We start from the raw sequence: 12,884 nt of genomic DNA on the forward strand, positions 1-12,884 counted from the left end.
TCGTTAATTATCTCACGAGTCGCTATGATTTTGAAGACAGAGATTTGCTGCTTCCTCAAAACCTCCCACTGTTGACAAACTCATTTCGCTCTGCCCTGCCTACTGAGAAACCTGACACCGGGTCATTAGCATACTGACAGTGATTGGATGTTTAGCTGGGGGGGATCTCTGCCGAGTGTTGTGTGAGCTGAGCACAAACAAAGCACAAAGGGAAAGAGCGAACAAGAGGTGAAATCTATCATCTCATTTGTGCCTTTTCCAGTGGATTTTCAGGTACTGTAGTAAATCTTGTCCATATTCAGTTTGTGGGTAATCTATTATTTTCTTTCTCAACTTCTAAAAGTTTGATTTAAGGGGGCAGGACGTTTGTTTAAGGGGGCATTGCCCCCTCTTGCCCCAGCGTACAGCCGGCCCCGATGCAGAAGGAATAATATTAGAATCGAAGGTCTACCTGAGAATCATGAAAGTCCAAACCCAGTGAAATTCGCAGTTGAACTATTCTCTAAAATAATTGGAGAAGAAGTTAAATCAGATACCGAGATAGCAGCAGCTTATCGCATACGCAGATGAAATACCTTTAGACCTAGGTCTTTTGTTGTCCGCTTCGAGAGATTACTATGTAAACTAGATGTGATGGCACTTTTCAGACACAAGCAAGAGATTATATTTGAAAATAACCACATTTGTATTTTCCCGAATTTCTCTCCCGCAACAGCTGCTAAATGTGAGGCCTTTTACATTAAACAGCAGTTACGGCAAGCCGATATCAAATACAGCCTCTTGTATCCTGCCAAACTGAAAGTGGATTTTCAAGGCCAATACCACGTCTTCTCCAGCAAGGAGGAAGCAGAAAAGGAATTAAGGAAGCTGATCCCGGCACTTTTTTGAAACACAATAGTGCGTGGCATCCTGTCATGGCATGGCAAGTACTGTAGTAGATATCACCTGCTGTCTGATCCACTTGTAATGATACGGGTATTATAATTATACATCCTTTTCATTACTTGGACACTTTCTGTTTATGTTTTACTTAAAGTTATAGATGTGTGTGTGGAGGAAATTAATATTTTTTTTTTTTACTGCCCTGAAGGTGACTGTTTAACATCATACCCTTGGTTTATTGTTACTGTTATTACTGCATTTGGATTTACTATGCTTATCCTGGACCACTTTTTTCTCACCATTCCCTGGGTTTTATTATCTTAATACTTTAGGACTGCTGAAGATTAGACTCATATGTTTTCTGACTCTTGGAGAGCCCTTTAAGGTTTGTTTTTATCAAAGCTGCTCCATGTGGCTTATTCTTATATATTCAGTATCTTCCCACTTACCTTACACCAGTGTTTCTCAACCTTTGTGGTCCCACAACACAGTTTTTCCTTTTTAAATCCAATAATGACCATTAGTAGCAATTTCAAACTGTCCCTTGGTAAAATGAGCATGATCACGCATCCCTCTTTGTAATACAAGCTCACTTAGAAATGGGGGACATATTTACAGAGCTTTCAAGCACTTAGGCAACCCACTCACAAAATAGTGGCAGCAATTCTGTGACCGGCCAAGTGGTTGAGAAACACTGCTTTACACAGACCCATTATTCACACACCAAGACTTGAGGATCAGCTTATGCTACTCGGTACTGGCAATTAAAGTAGGTGTACCAGTGACCCACACCAGACCCATATATAGCCTCAATTTCAATGACCCGTACACTCTGTAACCAAGATATGGCCATTTATCCCAAGTGGAACCGTAAGTCTGCACATGACTGTATGTGTGTGTATTATTGATTCATAAAGAGTTACTGGTAATATTTTGAGTTTTTCACATCCATCAGCTGAAAATCATATGGCCAACCTCCCAGAGATGCTTCATTCACCCTCCACTCTTAAAAGGTAAATCATTTAACGCTAATGGATTTTAGCAGTGTTTCTTGCAGCTTACAATGGCACAAGACTATCCACCCCCATCTGCATGCAAAACCCAAGGTTGATTTACATAAGGAAGAATTAGTCCAGGAAATGGATTAATATATTGCAGAAATTATATAAATTTGACATTTAAAACATACAGTATTGAAACTTTAAAAGCTTAGTGTCATGGTTTAGGCAATGGCTGTGAAATGACTGTCTGTAGGGTAAAACCCAGCCATCCATCTTTCAAACTTGCTTCATCCTGAGAGCAGTTGCAGGGAAGCTGAGGCCCAGAAACAATCCCTGGAAAAAAATGGCAGTTGTGAAAACACACACTAGAGCCAATTTAGCATTGCCAGTCCAACTAAGCAGCATTTCTTTGGACTGCGGGAGGAAACCAAAGCACTAAGAGGAAAAAACGAGCAAACTCCATGCAGGGAGGACCTCGTTTTTGCAAGGTAGAAGCACTATCACTGTCCTACCATGCCACCCTAGGGTAAAACCTTGTGAGTAATAAGGAATAAATGCTTCAAATATTAGAAAGAGTATATACAACAATAGATACAGTAACTGAATATTAAGTACACTGAGGCAGCTGAAAACAAATATAGGAGATTTAAAAAAAAAAAAACATATATATATATATATACAGTGGTGTGAAAAACTATTTGCCCCCTTCCTGATTTCTTATTCTTTTGCATGTTTGTCACACAAAATGTTTCTGATCATCAAACACATTTAACCATTAGTCAAATATAACACAAGTAAACACAAAATGCAGCTTTTAAATGATGGTTTTTATTATTTAGGGAGAAAAAAAAATCCAAACCTACATGGTCCTGTGTGAAAAGTAATTGCCCCTGAACCTAATAACTGGTTGGGCCACCCTTAGCAGCAATAACTGCAATCAAGTGTTTGCGATAACTTGCAATGAGTCTTTTACAGCGCTCTGGAGGAATTTTGGCCCACTCATCTTTGTAATTCAGCTTTATTTGAGGGTTTTCTAGCATGAACCGCCTTTTTAAGGTCATGCCATAGCATCTCAATTGGATTCAGGTCAGGACTTTGACTAGGCCACTCCAAAGTCTTCATTTTGTTTTTCTTCAGTCATTCAGTGGTGGATTTGCTGGTGTGTTTTGGGTCATTGTCCTATTGCAGCACCCAAGATCGCTTCAGCTTGAGTTGACAAACAGATGGCCAGACATTCTCCTTCAGGATTTTTTGGTAGACAGTAGAATTCATGGTTCCATCTATCACAGCAAGCCTTCCAGGTCCTGAAGCAGCAAAACAACCCCAGACCATCACACTACCACCACCATATCTTACTGTTGGTATGATGTTCTTTTTCTGAAATGCTGTGTTCCTTTTACGCCAGATGTAACGGGACACTTGCCTTCCAAAAAGTTCAACTTTTGTCTCATCAGTCCACAAGGTATTTTCCCAAAAGTCTTGGCAATCATTGAGATGTTTCGTAGCAAAATTGAGACGAGCCCTAATGTTCTTTTTGCTTAACAGTGGTTTGCATCTTGGAAATCTGCCATGCAGGCCGTTTTTGCCCAGTCTCTTTCTTATGGTGGAGTCGTGAACACTGACCTTAATTGAGGCAAGTGAGGCCTGCAGTTCTTTAGATGTTGTCCTGGGGTCTTTTGTGACCTCTCGGATGAGTCGTCTCTGCGCTCTTGGGGTAATTTTGGTCGTCCGGCCACTCCTGGGAAGGTTCACCACTGTTCCATGTTTTTGCCATTTGTGGATAATGGCTCTCACTGTGGTTCGCTGGAGTCCCAAAGCTTTAGAAATGGCTTTATAACCTTTACCAGACTGATAGATCTCAATTACTTCTGTTCTCATTTGTTCCTGAATTTCTTTGGATCTTGGCATGATGTCTAGCTTTTGAGGTGCTTTTGGTCTACTTCTCTGTGTCAGGCAGCTCCTATTTAAGTGATTTCTTGATTGAAACCAGTGTGGCAGTAATCAGGCCTGGGGGTGGCTACGGAAATTGAACTCAGGTGTGATACACCACAGTTAGGTTATTTTTAAACAAGGGGGCAATTACTTTTTCACACAGGGCCATGTAGGTTTGGATTTTTTCTCCTAAATAATAAAACCATCATTTAAAAACTGCATTTTGTGTTTACTTGTGTTATATTTGACTAATGGTTAAATGTGTTTGATGATCAGAAACATTTTGTGTGACAAACATGCAAAAGAATAAGAAATCAGGAAGGGGCAAATAGTTTTTCACACCACTGTATATATATATATATATATATATATATATATATATATATATATATTTCTGTATTACAGCATTAAAGTAGAACAAATCTGTCAAGCTAGTGAAAATAGTGAGCATGATCAATGGAAGTAAATGGTCACAAGGTGGACAAATAAGATTCCATCTATTTTACATACCAGTATGATGCTAAATTATGATAAATCCATAAACCATTACAAGGTAACCTCCGATTGATTTTCATTTATAGTTTATGCAAGATTGCTGTAATCCACAGTTTACAAAATGCAGGGTGATCACAATGCAAAAGCTTTCGCTGGAGAGTCCCAACTGGCACAATTAAAAAGAAAAAACACTATACATGTTTGTATTAGCTATGAAATAACATTTCATTATTTAAGAGAAGATTCCCCAATAACAATCAATTAGTGCTTTACCTTGGTACAAGGCTGTAGAGATTGCAGACCAGATTCCCACCACTATCCTCCTTGCCGAAAGTTCTGCAGCATCTCCAAGGCCAGTCTTTTCTCCTCCAGTTCTTTCGGACAAACAAGGTGTCAAGAATGAGGAGCTGATAACAACGACTTACACAGCTGTCAGTCAGACTGCCTAGAAGAAAAAAAAACTTTCTTGTCTAATCAGTCACTTAATCAACTTCACACAACTGGGTGACAGCATTGATTATATTCTAGAAATTCATTGTCGTGATATGAATACTGCATTTGTCAGACAACTGTTCACAAAGTTTACAATGCAGAGTCGTAGCTGGTGTTTCAGTAATGTTCATCATGTTCTTTGAAAATTATACGCTAAGAATTACTGATTGAAACGAACATGTTCTTCCTTCCAGATGGTAGCTCTGGCATTCAAAGTGAAAGTTTCTCTTCAAAAATAATTTCATTTTCAGAGGCTGAAGATTATCCCTGAAATGCTTCACTTTGAAATTCTGAAAATTTGTTTTACTTGCAAAGACTATGTTATAAAATATGTATTTTATTTCACATACATCTTTTTAACACACACACGCATAGATTATAAATGGCCTTCTGCTATATAATTAAGTTGTAGAGGCTACCTAGCACTTTATTCAGGAGCTGCAGCTCAGGACTGCAAATAAGCCTGGGGCACAACACACACTTCTGACCCCATACGTGTTTCAGGAATAACCCAGGAAGTAGAAAGTTTTCAGGGCTCAAAAGCATATCACTGAACTTGGGGTCAGTGGATGAGAAGAGTAAGGGTTTTACTTGTGGGAGTATCAGTATGAGAAAGTTCATTTTTAAACAGTGGGCAACTGTGTTAGGCATCCTGCCAAATGGCCAGAGGGACAAACACAATGTTTTGTTAGGCCCAGTGGAACAGAAAGAGTATAATTTTTGCTGTTTATTTGTTACTTTTCACATCCTTGTATTTATCATTTCCTCTGTGGTTATATGCTATAAAAACATACAATAAAGTATTAATAATAATTCTTTAAATTTATATAGCACTTTTCTTTCAGGACTCAAAGCACTTTACATAGTGAATGGGGAGCCACATCAACCACCACTTATGTGCAGCATTATACACCTGGATGATGCCACAGCAGTCATTTTTGTGCCAGTATGCTCACCACACATTAGCTGTTAGGTGTGAGAGTTAGTTAGCCATTTCGAGACAGGATGACTAGGCCAGGTCATCAAGATATACCCTACTGTTTACAAAGGATACCCAGGGATCATTTATGACTACAGAGAGTCAGGACCTTGGTTTTACATCTCATCCAAAGGACGGTGCCATGTTTACAACACAGTGTCCCCATTCCTGCACAGGGCATTGAGATCTACTGTACATTCAGGCCACATGGTATGCATTCCCTGCTGACCTCACCATCACTTCTTCCAGCAGCAACCCAAGCTTTTCCTAGATGGTCTCCCATCCAAGTACTGGCAGGGCCCGAACATGCCTAGCTTCAGGTGGATTACCTGTTCTGAAGTTCATGTAGTATGGCTGGCCATACAAGAAAAAAGCCATCAACAGTATGCATTAGAATTCTGCAGGTACAGTGCATCCAGAAAGTATTCACAGCGCATCACTTTTTCCACATTTTGTTATATTATAGCCTTATTCCAAAATGGATTAAATTCATTTTTTTCCTCAGAATTCTACACACAACACCTCATAATGACAACGTGAAAAACATTTACTTGAAATTTTTGCAAATTTATTAAAACTAAAAAAATCAAGAAAGCACATGTAAATAAGTATTCACAGCCTTTGCCATGAAGCTCAAAATTGAGCTCAGGTGTATCCTGTTTCCCCTGATCATCCTTGAGATGTTTCTGCAGCTCAATTGGAGTCCACCTGTGGTAAATTCAGTTGATTGGACATGATTTGGAAAGGCACACACCTGTCTATATAAGGTCCCACAGTTGGCAGTTCATGTCAGAGCACAAACCAAGCATGAAGTCAAAGGAATTGTCTGTAGACCTCCGAGACAGGATTGTCTCAAGGCACAAATCTGGGGAAGGTTACAGAAAAATGTCTGCTGCTTTGAAGGTTCCAATGAGCACAGTGGCCTCCATCATCCGTAAGTGGAAGAAGTTCAAAACCACCAGGACTCTTCCTAGAGCTGGCCAGCCATCTAAACTGAGCGATCGGGGGAGAAGGGCCTTAGTCAGAGAGGTGACCAAGAACCCGATGGTCACTCTGTCAGAGGTCCTCTGTGAAGAGAGGAGAACCTTCCAGAAGGACAACCATCTCTGCAGCAATCCACCAATCAGGCCTGTATGGTAGAGTGGCCAAACGGAAGCCACTCCTTAGTAAAAGGCACATGACAGCCCGCCTGGAGTTTGCCAAAAGGCACCTGAAGGACTCTTAGACCATGAGAAACAAAATTCTCTGGTCTGATGAGACAAAGATTGAACTCTTTGGTGTGAATGCTAGGCGTCACGTTTGGAGGAAACCAGGCACCGCTCATCACCAGGCCAATACCATCCTCACAATGAAGCATGGTGGTGGCAGCATTATGCTGTGGGGATGTTTTTCAGGGGCAGGAACTGGGAGACTAGTCAGGATAAAGGGAAAGATGACTGCAGCAATATACAGAGACATCCTGGATGAAAACCTGCTCCAGAGCGCTCTTGACCTCAGACTGGGGCGACGGTTCATCTTTCAACAGGACAACGACCCTAAGCACACAGCCAAGATATCAAAGGAGTGGCTTTAGGACAACACTGTGAATGTCCCTGAGTGGCCCAGCCAGAGCCCAGACTTGAATCTGATCGAACAACTCTGGAGAGATCTTAAAATGAATTTAATCCATTTTGGAATAAGGCTGTAACATAACAAAATGTGGAAAAAGTGATGCGCTGTGAATACTTTCCGGATGCACTGTATGGGGCACAGTATACAGAAAGTGACAATTTTGTTTTAATAATTTGTAGGGCTCTTTTTGATTTTATTATTGACATTATTATCCATAATTTGTGTTGGAAAAAAGCTACCTGGAAAGCAAAATCTTTTGTCCAAAGAAATTCTGTTCAAGAAAGGCAACAATAAAACAAATCTACAAACACTGATGTAGTATAAAAAGAAGCAAAGACAAATCAGTTGCAGACAAAAAAAAGAATTGTTAGTGATCTAAAAACTCATTATCCTCCCAACCCCTAAAGATATGTGTGGTAAGTTAATTAGCCTGAGCTGGTATGAGTGCAAGAGCATGTGTATAAGTGTGCCCTTTGATGGACTGGTGCCGTGTCCAAGATTCACTCCTGCTGTGTAGCCCATTTTTCTTCCTCTATTTTTGCAAGATTTGACATTTTATAGCATCATAAAAAAGCATTTTTTTTTCTGGATTGTAGAGTTTTATTTTGCATCAGCATTTTCTCTGTTTTTTAGATTTAGAAGTAAATAGAGAATGGTGATAGAAGAAAAAAAATGTAATTCTTGCTGTGAAAAAAAAAACTTGCCAGCCTGCTCCCAGCTAGTGAATTCCACCTAAATAAAATGGTTATTAGGATCAGCTGCTTGAATAGTTTGGTAAACATTCAAGCCTGACTTTGGCCAGCCTTGACAAACTTTGGCTCTTATTTTTAGAGTGACGTTTTCAGGTTCTTTAGGCACATCACGCAATGATCAAAAAAGAGTCTGAAAACATATGGAAGAAAGTTTATCTGAGAAATGTTCCAAAACCATTTCCAGGGCTCTGAGGCTCACTGAACCACAGTCAGACAGCTATACTGTCCAAATGGAGAAGGTTTGTGACAATGATTAATCTTCCCAGGACGAGCCATCCAGCCAAAATCTGTCCAAGAAATTAAAGCATAATGTTTTCAACAGAGTTAAAAAAGAGCCCTAAAACAAAAGAATCTGCATGCTGCTCTTGCTTTGATTAAGGTTCAGTGCTCACGATTTGTGTTCAGAAGGAGTTGATGAAAAAAGCCATCCATGTTAAAGAAGAATTGAAGCCAACACCACTGCTCAATGTTAAAACAGAAATGTTAGCGTCACCTTGGCCAAAATGTCCAGTCCAGGATGGTCCTTAAATGTGAAACAATGTTCAATGGGCAGATAAGTCAAAACTGAAACTTTCTGGTTAACATGAAGGCTGTTATGTCTAAAGAAAAACTTTCACAGACAAAATCACTTCTTGTGAAAAATGCTTCCATTTATGAAAATGGAAGTGAAATGAAGCAAGCTCACACTATGTATCAAGTGAAAACCAGGTTGTATCCATGTTTCTTAAAAAAATGAACAATACTTAAAAATAAGTCTTCATATCACTGTATTTGGCTCTGTCATTTTTCATTTTCTTATCCATAATGTTATTTATAAACAAGTAAATAACCATTAATAGAGTGCCTATACACAGTGAACTCCAACTTATAGTTCTTTACAAATGCAGAACTACACTACATCCATTTTCTTTCATCGATTTCTTCCAATTCAGGATTGTGAGAAGCCATAGCCAATTCAAGCAGCATCGAATGCAAGGTAGGAAGCAACCCTAAACAGAGTGCCAGTCCATTACTGGTAAGAAGATAAGAACTATAAGACAATTGTTTTAATGTTTCTTTATAATTAGTTTGGGTCACACGGTGAGACAGAAATTGTGACTAAACCTTCTCCAGTCCAGCACTTAACCATTGAGCCACACTATACAATAAGTATAGTTTTGTGATTCAAGGACACTGCCCAAAAAAGAACATGTACACATTCCTGAGTCAGAAAATGCCAACATTTATTAAACAAGAAGTCTTAAATGTTATGCATTTGCCTTAATCCACAAGTTATCTAGGGCTGTCATCACATATTAATGCTCTCAGTCCGGAAAATAAGCAGATCACATTTATGTCTATGTCTGTCTTTCATTCTGGTACCAAAAACTGTGGACCATCCCCAAGTCTACAACACCCTTAACCATGTTTGTCTCTGGATTCATTTCACATCACACTTTGCAGGACAAAATCAGCATTGTGAAAGAAAGTAATCCTGTTCATCATCAACTTCATTAATTCCAAGCAGTTTGTGGACCCTGCAAACAACACATTTTGCATCTGTTGGTTATTTCAAAAATAAGTATATGAAGACATTCCTAGTAGACTTTTTTTGCCATAATGAACACTTCTCCAACCTTACCAAAGGTGAATTTCAGGTGCTACACACTCTCCACCATTGAGATTATATTGTCATCAAATCTGCAGACATGGGAGGTGCAGTGGTAGTCAGGCAGAAAGACCTTTATATTTCAAAAGCATGCTAACTGCCTCATTACTGAAAACTCACAGATATCTCAGTTTTACCTTCTCCCCAAAATCCACAAACTGGACAATCCTTGACACTCTAATGTTTCTGCATGCAGCTGTGCCTTTGCTCATCTTTCAGCTTTCCTCTACAGTCTTATGAGACCATTGTTTGAATTTTAGTCATGAGTGCTTTATCTTTACCATGGACGTCACATCTCAGTACACAGTCGTTCTTTACAATGAAGGTCTTATTGCCCTTAGACAGGACTCTCAACAGACGTCCATGTCCAGGATTCTCTCACAAACACCATCATCAGACTAGCAGAACTGGTTCTTACCCCCAGTTCTTTCTCTTTTGATGGCAACATTTTTCATCAGATCAAAGGAGTTGCAATGGGTGCTAGAATGGGGCCTATCTTTGCCAACATCTTTGTTGGCTGGTTAGAAGAGCATTTAATTTCCTCCTACCTAGACCTTGTACTGGACCTGTACAAAAGATGTACAGTATTGATGATTGTGTTGGTGCTGCTTCTTGTTCCAGAAGCCAGCTACAGGAATTCATTAAATATTTTACTAGTTTCCATCCATTTCTCAGGTTTACAGTCAATATTTCCACCACAAGTCTACCATTTATAGATATCATTCTTTCTATCACCTTTCTAGAGCTTAAAATATCTGTCTATTACAAGCCTACTGACAAAGTTATATTCTGTACAGCTCCTTCAATCCCTGGCATATTAAAAGCACTCTACTTTTTTCACAGTTTCTTAGAGTCCGCTGCTTCTACAATCATGAGGTTGACTTTTACAATGAAGTACTCAGAATGAAGAATTTCTTTGTCACTTGCAAATATGTCACCAACAATACGATTTCCTTCTAATAAATTCAACATTAGACAATAGGAATCTTGCCTGTCTAAAAAAATCTTATTTACTGCCTTTCTTGCACAAAGTGTCCAGCCATCTACATGAATGAAACAGGGAGAAGGCTAGCAGAATGTTTCAGGTAGTATGTTTGAGCCATTAAAAACAAATGATCTCTCTAAGTCTGTTGCAGACCACTTAACATCCCTTGGTCATAGCCACATTGATCTCTCTGTTTGTGTTCATTCATAGGGCTTCAAACACAAAAGAAACTAAACTCATTTTCCTACTGGGATCACATATTACTCCAGGGACCTCATTTATAAAGCCTGCACACGTGCGATCAGATGTTCAAAATGTGCATATGCAACTTTACATGCAAAAGTCTAGAATTATAAAAGAAAAACTGATGGGGCAACATGCATATATTTACAGCAACTCTGACCCATGCTTCTGGAACATTTTGGAAAAACTAAGAAATAAGGACACCCTTGATCAAACAGGGAAACACAGACAGACCTGCTAAATGATGACTCGTGTGCATAATAATTCTTACCACTGACCAGTTATTATACTGTGTGTTGACGTGACAAACATTTTACACCTGATAAACGATGAATATGATGCAAAGACTGTATTTCAGTTCCCTTTCAAGAGGGACAATGCTACGTATTTGCACTGAAGAACTTTTTTGGCTTTTCATCTATTCATATTAACTACCTGTTGTCACTTCTCAGAAAACTAGTCAACAGGTCAACATTATCTTAGCCAAGCTTCACTCTGTCTTGCCTGTTGTTTTTTAAGCCATTTATCAACACTACATCCAGTTTTTGTATGGTGTAAGTGTACATACAATAAAACATTTTGCCAACATAAAAATGCAATTTGCAGTAGTGTCTGATCCTTCTAATGTAATCAGAGCAATTGATTACACTCATATTGCAATAAGGGCACCTGGCAAGAATAAAGATGCTTTTGTTAACCTTAAGATTACTGTAACGCACTCCTCTCAGGACTACCCAAAAAAGATATAAATCGTTTGCAACTAGTGCAGAATGCAGCTGCTAGAATCCTAACTAGGAAAAGAAAATCAGAAAACATCACACCAGTCTTAGCGTCACTACACTGGTTACCTGTGTCATTCAGAATTGACTTTAAAATTCTACTTATGGTTTATAAAGCCTTAAATAATCTCGCCCCATCTTATATATCGGAATGTCTGACACCTTATATTCCAAATCGTAACCTCAGATCCTCAAATGAGTGTCTCCTTAGAATTCCAAGAACAAAACTTAAAAGAAGTGGTGAGGCGGCCTTCTGCTGTTATGCACCTAAAATCTGGAATAGCCTGCCAATAGGAATTCGCCAGGCTGATACAGTGGAGCACTTTAAAACACTGCTGAAAACACATTACTTTAACATGGCCTTTTTATAACTTCATTTTAATCGTAATTTAACTTAATCCTGATACTCTGTATGTTCAATTCATCATAACAACTATTCATGGTGGCTCTAAAATCGGTACTGACCCCTACTCTCTTTTCTGTTTCTTTTTCCGGTTTCTTTGTGGTGGTGGCCTGCGCCACCTCCACCTACTCAAAGCTTCATGATGCTCCAACAATGATGGACGGATTAAAAGGAAGAAGTCTACGTGACCATCATCATCATCAAGCCCTTCCGTGAGAATCCTAAATCCAAAGAGGACTGTTTCATTTATGTTAGGTAGAATGCCCAGAGGGGACTGGGCGGTATCATGGTCTGGAATCCCTACAGATTTTATTTTTCTCCAGCCGTCTGGAGTTTTTTTTTTCTGTCCCCTGGCCATTGAACCTTACTCTTTTCGATGTTAATGTTGATTTATTTTTTATAATTATGTCTTTCATTTTTCTATTCTTTAATATGTAAAGCACTTTGAGCTACTGTTTGTATGAAAATGTGCTATATAAATAAATGTTGTTGTTGTGTTAAGTAGTTACATTTGATTAACACACAAGTTATCTGTGATGCCATGATGTACCTGGGAAACGTTGTGTCTCAGTGGCTGGAGTCAACTGGTGATTCATTTATTTTGAGGCAAAGCAGTTGTGGCAGATAGAACAGTACTGTATGTGGTAAATACCTTGTCGGTAAGGTAACTGGCTGAACCCTT

At 39.1% G+C, this 12,884-nt stretch overlaps 1 long non-coding RNA gene across 1 annotated transcript in view; it reads right to left on the reverse strand.

Moving 5' to 3' along the window:
- Positions 1–12,884, reverse strand: part of LOC120541536 — an 82,237-nt gene that overhangs the window by 11,736 nt on the left and 57,617 nt on the right. The window contains exon 5 of the long non-coding RNA XR_005636025.1: positions 4,584–4,755. This is a non-coding gene — a long non-coding RNA (uncharacterized LOC120541536). The remainder of the gene's footprint in view (positions 1–4,583; positions 4,756–12,884) is intronic.

This window comes from Polypterus senegalus, chromosome 12, assembly GCF_016835505.1.
Source record: "Polypterus senegalus isolate Bchr_013 chromosome 12, ASM1683550v1, whole genome shotgun sequence".
NCBI lineage: Eukaryota > Metazoa > Chordata > Cladistia > Polypteriformes > Polypteridae > Polypterus > Polypterus senegalus.